The sequence below is a fragment of the Xiphias gladius genome, chromosome 5 (assembly GCF_016859285.1).
Source record: "Xiphias gladius isolate SHS-SW01 ecotype Sanya breed wild chromosome 5, ASM1685928v1, whole genome shotgun sequence".
NCBI lineage: Eukaryota > Metazoa > Chordata > Actinopteri > Istiophoriformes > Xiphiidae > Xiphias > Xiphias gladius.
In genome coordinates, this window is record NC_053404.1 from 4,033,586 (window position 1) to 4,042,496 (window position 8,911).

Below are 8,911 nucleotides of genomic sequence, written 5' to 3' on the forward strand. Positions count from 1 at the left end.
CACTGTTCAATGCTCCGCTGGTTATATTTAACCTCCTACTTTGCAGTGACGGAGGCTGATTAGCCAACAGTGGGTTGTAAATATGATGAAATAACAGGCCATGTTTTTAGATAATTAATCCTGCTCAAGGCAAGACAAATTTATTTGTCTAGCGCCTTTCACAAAAAAGGTACAAAAAAGTACTTTAAATGAGACTAAAAGGAATTATGAAAAAAAAATATGGCAATGTAAAAAGAAAGAAAAAGGCAAACAGAAATGTTTTAAACCCTTATTTAAAAGGACTTAGAGCAGATCCCAAGTTTTCTGGAAGTTTATTCAGATATGCGGATCCTAAAAATTGAATGCTGACTCTCTATGTTTAGTTTTAACTCTGAGAGGTCTCAGGGGTTCATAATGTAGCAGCATATGTGTATTTTTGCCCTAAACTCTTCACTGCTTTATAAACCAGTAGTAGTATTTTAAAGTCAGCTCTTTGACACTCAGGAAGCTAGTTTAATGATCTGAGAAGTGGAGTGATGTTATCCACCTTACTGGTCTTAGTGAGGACTCTAGCAGCTGAGTTCTGAATCAGATGCAGTTGTTTGATCCACTTTTTAGAAAGACCTGTAAAGACACCATTACATTGTATTTGCGCCTACTGAAGATGAATATATGGCAAAGTTTTTCTAAATCCTTCTGAGACATAAGTCCTTTAATTCTATATTCTTATGGTGATGGTAGGCTAATTTTGTAATTTTATCTTAATCTGGGTGCTTTTAGGTCTGAGTCCATAACTACACCAAAAATTCTGCCTGTAGATGTTGAACATGTAGATGTTGAAAAGAAGAAGCCGGAGAATGGAGCCTTGGGAAATTCTACAGCGATCAGCCCCGACATTAAAACCTCTTGCCTAATATTGTGTAGGTCCCCCTCATGCCGCCAAAACAGGTCTGACCTGTCAAGGCATGGACTCCAGAACACCTCTGAAGGTGTCCTATGGTATCAGGCACCAAGATGTTAGCATCACATCCCTTGAGTCCTATGGAGCCCTCCCAGGGTAAGCTGAGAAAATAAAGAGCCATGTGTAAATCTGAACTCTTAGATCGTTTAGAAATCCGTACGTATGGTTTATAAACCCTGCTCTCGGATTCATATTCCCTGCACATGGTTTTGCAATCCGTGCCCAAGATTTGTAAACTGCGCGCTCAGATTGCCATGTGCATCAATGAGCCTTGGACACCGATGACCCTGCTGTCAGATCACTCTAGTTCCTTGCGCCACTTTTTGTAGGTATTGCATACTGGGAATGCTGATTTTGAGATGCTCTGACCCAGTTGTCTAGCCCTCATGATTTGGTCCTTGTCAAAGTCGCTCAGATCCTTATGCTTGCCCATTTTTCCTGCATAAACTTCAAGAACTGAATGTTTACTTGCTGCCTAATATATCCCACCCCTTGACAGGTGCCATTGTAACAAGATAATCAATGTTGTTCACTTCTCTTGTCAGTGGTTTTAGAGATGTGGCTCATCGGTGTATGTGTTATTTATAAATGCTCAGATGTGTAATTATTCCATATCCTTCAAATAGGATTCAAACAAGGTGATGAATATCTTCAGTTGCCCGTCGAAATGGCCTTTGTTCAAATTTGGTCATAGCAACTTCTTTACTAACTACTAACAGCAATAAAGATTAATTTGTCAGATACCATTAAGGTGCTATTAGCCACAAGTCCCCAGTTCTCTAGAAGAGTTGCTCAGATGCTACATAACAGCAGAATACAGTGAATGACTGTTGCATCACCAAGAGAACTGTAAACTGTACAATTGAGATTTTTGTCATCATTCTTTATAAAATTATAGAATGACATTGATTTTGATTGATGTTTTACAATTTAGAATACATTTATTGTGGCATGGTTGAACTTTGCCCTATCATTTGCTCCATTTGATTACTGTATGAGGCCCAGGTGAAAGCTATCCTTTTCATCCAACTGAATATTATACTCTTTTTACATAGTATGTAAGACTTGTTTGGCATCAGTGTCAGTATTCATCTAGATATAGTGCTTCTTGAATGATCATTTTTTTGTATATGTGTTTTTCTCACAGTTACACACATTTATACCTGAATCAACTGTTTGAGGAGCCTGATGACACTGTGGGCATGTTAGAAGGCAGTTCACTGTCAGTAATGTAATCCAGGTAATCTAGGATACAATCTATTGTAGATTACTCTAAACCATATTTCAACCTTATACTTTTTTCCAAAAACTTGCTTACTAATGGCCTCTGTCTAAAATTTAGGCAAGCTGTTTAGGTAAATAAATGTGTGTGCAGATGTCTGTCTCACTAGTTTTCAACAAGTCCTGCTTGAAGCTTCTTGGCTTTAAATTTACAGGTTTAGGTAGAATTTTCTAGTTAATTTATCCCTGCATCTCAAATGTAATGCAATGAGTGAATTTCCATATGCATTTTGCTGAAAAAAACTCTGCTAGATTTCCATTAAGTTTTGTACAGTGTCCAAAGGATGAATCCTACAGACTTTGGTGAAATAACCTTTCCTCACACCCTTCTTCCCATAAAGATGATGAAGAACTAACACAGTGACTCATCTTATTTTTATCTCTATCAAGATACACAATGGCTCCAAGGCTGCAATGGAAAGTTAGCTTTGGCCTAAATGAAGGAAAAGTAAAGAAGTTAATTGACATACTGTTTTGCTTATACCATCAAAGCAGAATTCGTCTTACAACAGTAGCTTCTTCTTTCTCTCCTCTCAGTTCAAGCTAAAGTGTACTCTGGTGACAGCTGTGTTTGTCCATCCTCGCCCTGGGGTCAGGAAGTCAGACTTGGGATAGTGGTGAGTTTAAAAGCCTTCAGTCGCCATGTCTGTTGACACACTTCATTGAATAAATGCCCCTATCATCCTTCCCGAAATGTGTCTCTTTACAGGATTAGGCTCTGACAAACATCTCTTTATTCTGTGGCTGAGGTTCCACAACCCCCGCAGTCACCAACAGTGTCCTGTAATGTTTGAAGGGATGAGATCAGAGGTTGTGTCCGTCACAGGTCTGGTGACCAATGCTTGCCCTCCCAGCTGTGACATTGCCACTTATGTCCAATAGTAGCAGGTTCAGATGCTACTGTACATCCCATGAGTCACCCCCCACATTTAAAACCCTGGATCTGGGGCTCTGCTCTGCCATAAGGCAAAGCATCACTTCACTGAGGACTGTATAGCAATACTGCTGGTCAGAACAAAAAAGAAAAATAGTGACAGAAAAAAAAATGACATTAACCATTAAAAACATGAATATTAATTAACAAGCCAAGGACTTTTTGTGGAAAAAAATCCAAAGAGTTCCCAAAAGCACTTCAAAGGTAAGAGCATCTTTAATTATAGACAGAAAATTAGATTATAAGAATGTGTATAAATTCAAATATATATGGATTGGATATGGACTTGCATATGGACTTTTTTTTACAGGAATTTTAAGCACAAATATTCAGTAGAGGACCATGGAGACACTACTACTGACACTGCTTGGACTTCAGACGGTGATTGGAATGGGGTGAGTATGATTAAGACCAAAGCAGGATTAAGCATATTTTATAGATAGTATAGGGTAGAGGGCGGGGAAGACAAGGAAGGTGAGAAAGACAGTGTGGAGAGATAAAGTGTGGCAAAGGTCTTGAGCATGATTCACCTATCTTGGTGCATACTTTATAGATCAAAGTGTAAACCACTGAAACAAAACAACTACGGTTATAGCCATGGTGAATTCATATTAAAATTCATATTAAAATAATGTTTCTCCAAGCACAAGTGCTCGTTGATGTCACTAACCCACTGACCAAATCAATTTCATTAGAACTACTCACTACAGTAGATATTTAACGTAAAAAACTTCAGAACTTGTATTGGAGGTAAAGTGGTTTAGGTTCATGTTCTAGTAGTGCTCAGGATTTAGTTTGAACTGAAGTCCTGAATTCTGGGACCTTGAGTCAAGTGCAAGTACCTTTGAATGAAATTTATAAGCTTCCACCGGCGGTGGTTTCTTTGTATCAATAAGAGACCTATACAGTGGGCTCCAAAAGTCTGAGACTTTCCCATTCACTGGACCCCTCTGAATATCTGTTGTATGCCATACTATTACATTAGGACATGGTTACTGATGGTATTTTAATACTAATTCCAATGTGGATTTAAAAGGAACCTAAGTGATGCATGTAAGAAGTTAATTTTTAACTTTGGAATTCAGGACTTTGAGTCAAGTACAAAAATACCTTTGTGCAAACCTGTAAATTTGAACATGAAATCTTAGAGAGAAAATTAAATCTATGTATCATATTCTAGACACTGGTGTGAACGTATGGTGCAGGAGAGAGTGGACCGAGTCCTGTCCCCGCGTCTACAGCTTGAAGTGAGCTGTTCTGAGGCATATCAGTATAACACCCAGGGCTGGAGGCTGGATGTGGACAGGATGCGTTTCAAGCATGGAGGTGATGACGGCATCGCACAATACTACAAACAACAGGGGCCAAAGGCATCCTGCTTCTTGTACAAGTAAGTGAAAAGTAATTGAGTAATTGTCAGTCTTTTGACTTCTCTCTTAATCTCTAATGGGCCCAGAAGGAATGTTCGAAAGTGTGTTTCGGTGGGAATGTGGTGAGGGATTATATCCTTGTCGCTCCAACAGTGGCTCGTGCTGATTGGTAAGGATGCTTGTGCAGCTGGGTCTGATCAAGTGGGAGTAGAAGCAACCCATGTGTATGTTACACTTCCCTGATGAAATAAACGGACAAGGAGTGCAGTCAAAACAATGCTTAATGTGACATGTTTTTCTCTAGAAGGTAAATTTTGTCACCTGGGGTACATATTGTACTTTTTAGGGTACAACAGTATCCAGTTAACATGCATTAGAGGCTAACATGTTGTATACCCACAGTCAAGCTTTTGTACTCCAAAAGGAGGATGTGAGGGAAATCCACTTAGATCACAGTGACTACTGTGACGGTTGAATGAATTCATTCAGTATTATGAACATGCTGGCTTTTCACCTGATGTGTCTGTCGACCTAAGACCCCCAGAGACGGAGAGCCAGATGGTGAACAAGACAGTGAGGGCATGCTGTGAGGGCTGGGGTGGCCAACGCTGCTCAGACGGTGAGGACAAGAAACCAACAGCAATGATACACTTTACAAGCAATGCATCATTATTTAAAATACAATATACAGATTTGCTGATAAGTTGGAAATACTGTATATGTAAGTGTACTGTAATTGACAAAATAATAAATCATTATCTACAAATCAGTAAAAATATAAAAAATAACCAATCCGAACTTTTGTAAAGTGTATTATATGTTTAAACTAAGAAAACTAAATATTATTTTATTGTTTATTTCTTTTATGCTTTAATACTTCTATTGCATGTATATTTTCCAAAGATTGGTTGTTGGCGTTGTCAGGCTTATTTTTATTTTATTGCTCATAAGAAAGATTACAAATCACTATAACTACTTTAAATTAATCGTAATAGAATAAAAACAACTTAACAGTGATTTACCACTCCTAAGTTGCAGACAGCAGCTCTGCAAATGAATATGATAAATCACTTAAATCACTTAACAGTTAAGAATTCAGCAGCTATTATGGATTTCAGAAAAATAAACCTCTCACTATTTCTTATTTAGTTCAAAGATCTAAAGACCGTGTCTATGCTAGAAATTCCCTTTGCATGTCCTGTTTTTTTTAATTCTTCTCCTCTCTGACCTTTTCCTCTCAATTTACTTCCATTATCTTTTTCAAACCTTATCTTTCTGTTGTCTTGAGGTGTGGGTGTGCGTGGTCAGTGTTACTCTACTTGGAGTTGTGAGGAGTTCCCTGGAATTCATAACTCCTCCCTTATGCCCATGGAGCAGTGCTGCAGCAGCCTGTGGGGACTGACCTGGAGAAATTCCTCTGACCAGACCTGCTTGTCTTGCACCTCCACGCTCCTTCCTGGTCAGAAAATATAACATGCATATATGTACACTCAGAAGACCTAACTGCATTTTTTGGAAAGATTAACATGCAGTAGTTTCTGACTTGTCCTTGATTTAGTTCTCGTTCCCCAAATCCCTTTGAATTTCTCTCTTGATACTCTTTATCTTCATCAAGACATCAGTGTTTGTTTTTCATATTACTACATCCAATAAAGTACTATATGAATCACATATACTACTTCTCCCTCCTCTCTCCTTTGTCTTCAGACTCCCAGTCCTCCCCACTGGTGCGTAGCAGTCTGCTGCGAAGTGCCAGGGTGAATCAGGGCTCGGCCACCTGCATGTCCTGGGGTGGAGCCCACTACCGCACTTTTGACAAGAAGCACTTTCACTTCCAAGGCAGCTGCACTTACCTGCTAGCCTCCTCTACTGATGGGACATGGGCAGTCTACATCAGTACAGCCTGCGATGGGAGAGGAGAGTGCAGTAAGGTCTGAGATATGGCAGATTCCAACAGTGATGGAGCTGTTAAAGCAGTATTATTAGTAGCATATTGTTAGTCACAATGTGGACAAAACAGTATGATGGAAGTACAGTTAGGGACATAAGTATTTGGAAAATGACACAATTTCCATATTTTTGCCTTTGTACACCAAAGTCGATTTGAAACAAAGCCATCAGGATGTGATTGAAGTGTACACTTTCAGCTTTAATTCAAGGGGTTTAACAAAATATCACATCAACTGTGTAGGAATCACATTCATTTTTATAAATACAGAAAAAGTTTGGACAGCCCTGGTCAAAATTTTTGTTACTGTCAATAGCTAAGCACATGAAAGATGTATCGCAAACAACATTACTCTTTTATTTCCATCTTTTACAGTTTCAAAAGGACAAAAAAAGGAAACGGGCCTTAAACAAAGGTTTGGGCACCCTGAATGGTCAATACTTAGTAACATCCCCTTTGGCAAGTACCACAGCTTGTAAATGCTTTTTGTAGCCAGCTAGGAGTCCTTCAGTTCTTGTTTGAGGAATTTTTGGCCATTCTTCTTTGCAGAAGGGTTCTAGTTCTGTGAGATTCTTGGGTTGTCTTGCATGCACTGCTTTTTTGAGGTCTAACCACAGATTTTTGATGATGTTTAGGTCAGGGGATTGTAAGGGCCATACGAAAACCTTCACTCTACTAGTGAAATATTCCCTGTGCCACTGGCTGCAACAAAAGCCCAAAGCATGATCAGTTCACCGCCGTGCTTAACAGTAGGAGAAGTGCTCTTTTCATGAAATTCTGCACCATTTTTTCTCCAAACATACCTTTGCTCATTGCGGCCAGAAAGTTCCATTTTAACTTCATCAGTCCACAGGACTTGTTTCCAAAATGCATCAGGCTTGTTTAGATGTTCCTTAGCAAACTTCTGATGCTGAACTTTGTGGTGAGGATCCAGGAAAGGTTTTCTTCTGATGACTCCTCCATGAAGGTCATATTTGTGCAGGTGTCACTGCACAGTAGAATAGTGCACCACCAGTCCAGGGTCTGCTAAATCTGCCTGAAGGTGCAGTCAAACTGAAGTTTTCATTTACAGAGGCTCAAAAGTAATTGGACTGGAACTGACAATTGATCTGTTTCATGGCCAGGTGTCTCCTATTTCCTCATTATTTCATGACAAATTATGCAGATAAAAGGTCTGGAGTTCCTTCCAAGTGATGAATTTGCATTTTGTAGCTGTTCATGGGAACTCTCAATATGCGGCTGAAAAAGGTCTCGATGCAAGTGAAGGAGACCATCATTAGGCTGAAGAAATAATGCAAACCTATCTGACAGATGGCAGAAACTTAAAGAGTAGCCAAATCAACAATTTTGTGCATTCTTAAAAAGAAGGAAGTAACTAGAGAGCTCAGCAGAACCAAAAGGCGTGGAAGACCACGGAAGAAAACTAAAGTGGATAATTGCAGAATACTTTCCTTGGTGAAGAAATGCCTCTTCACAACATATAGCCATGTCAAGAACACTCTCGAAAAGGTAGGCGTATCATTGTCAAAGTCTACAATCAAGAGGTGCATTCATGAATGTAACTACAGAGGGTTTACCACAAGGTGCAAACCACTGGTAAGACGCAAGAACAGAAAGGCCAGATTAGACTTTGCCAACAAGATTCTTTGGACAGATGAAACCAAATGAAATAGTACCAGAATGATGGGAAGAGAAGAGTATGGAGAAGGAAAGGAACAGCTCATGATCCAAAGTATACCGCATCATCTGACAAACATGGTTGAGGCAGTGTTATTGCATGGGCATTTATGTCTGCCAATGGAACTGGGTCACTGGTGTTTATTGATGATGTGACTGCTGATAGAAGTAGCAGGATGAATTCTGAAGTGTAAAAGGCTTTAATATCTTCTCAGATTCACTCAAATGCTTTAGAACTGACAGTACAGATGGATAACGACCCAAAACATACTGTGAAAGAAACACAAGAGCCTCTCAAGGCAAAGAAATGCAATTTTTTCTTCAAGTCAATCAACTGACCTCAACCCAACTGAGCATGCTTTTCACTTACTGATGACAGTACTGAGGGCAGAAAGACCAACAAACAAGCAGCAACTGAGGGCGGCTGCCATAAAGGTCTGGCAAAGCATCTCAAGGGAGGAAACTGCAAGTGGTTTTTCATCCAAATATTAAAAATAATCCTTATATTTATAATTATAACATTATAATTATGTTGGTTTATCCAGTTACATTTAAGCCTCTTTTGGGACTATGAATAAAAATTGTAATTCCTAAACGGTTAATTCGACATTTTTGTTAAATCCCTTGAATTAAAGCTGAAAATCTACACTTCAGTCACATCTTAACGGCTTTGTTTCAATCCAATTGTGGTGGCGTACAGAGGCAAAATTGTGTCACTGTCCAAATACTTATGTACCTAACTGTATTTGCTGATAACTTGA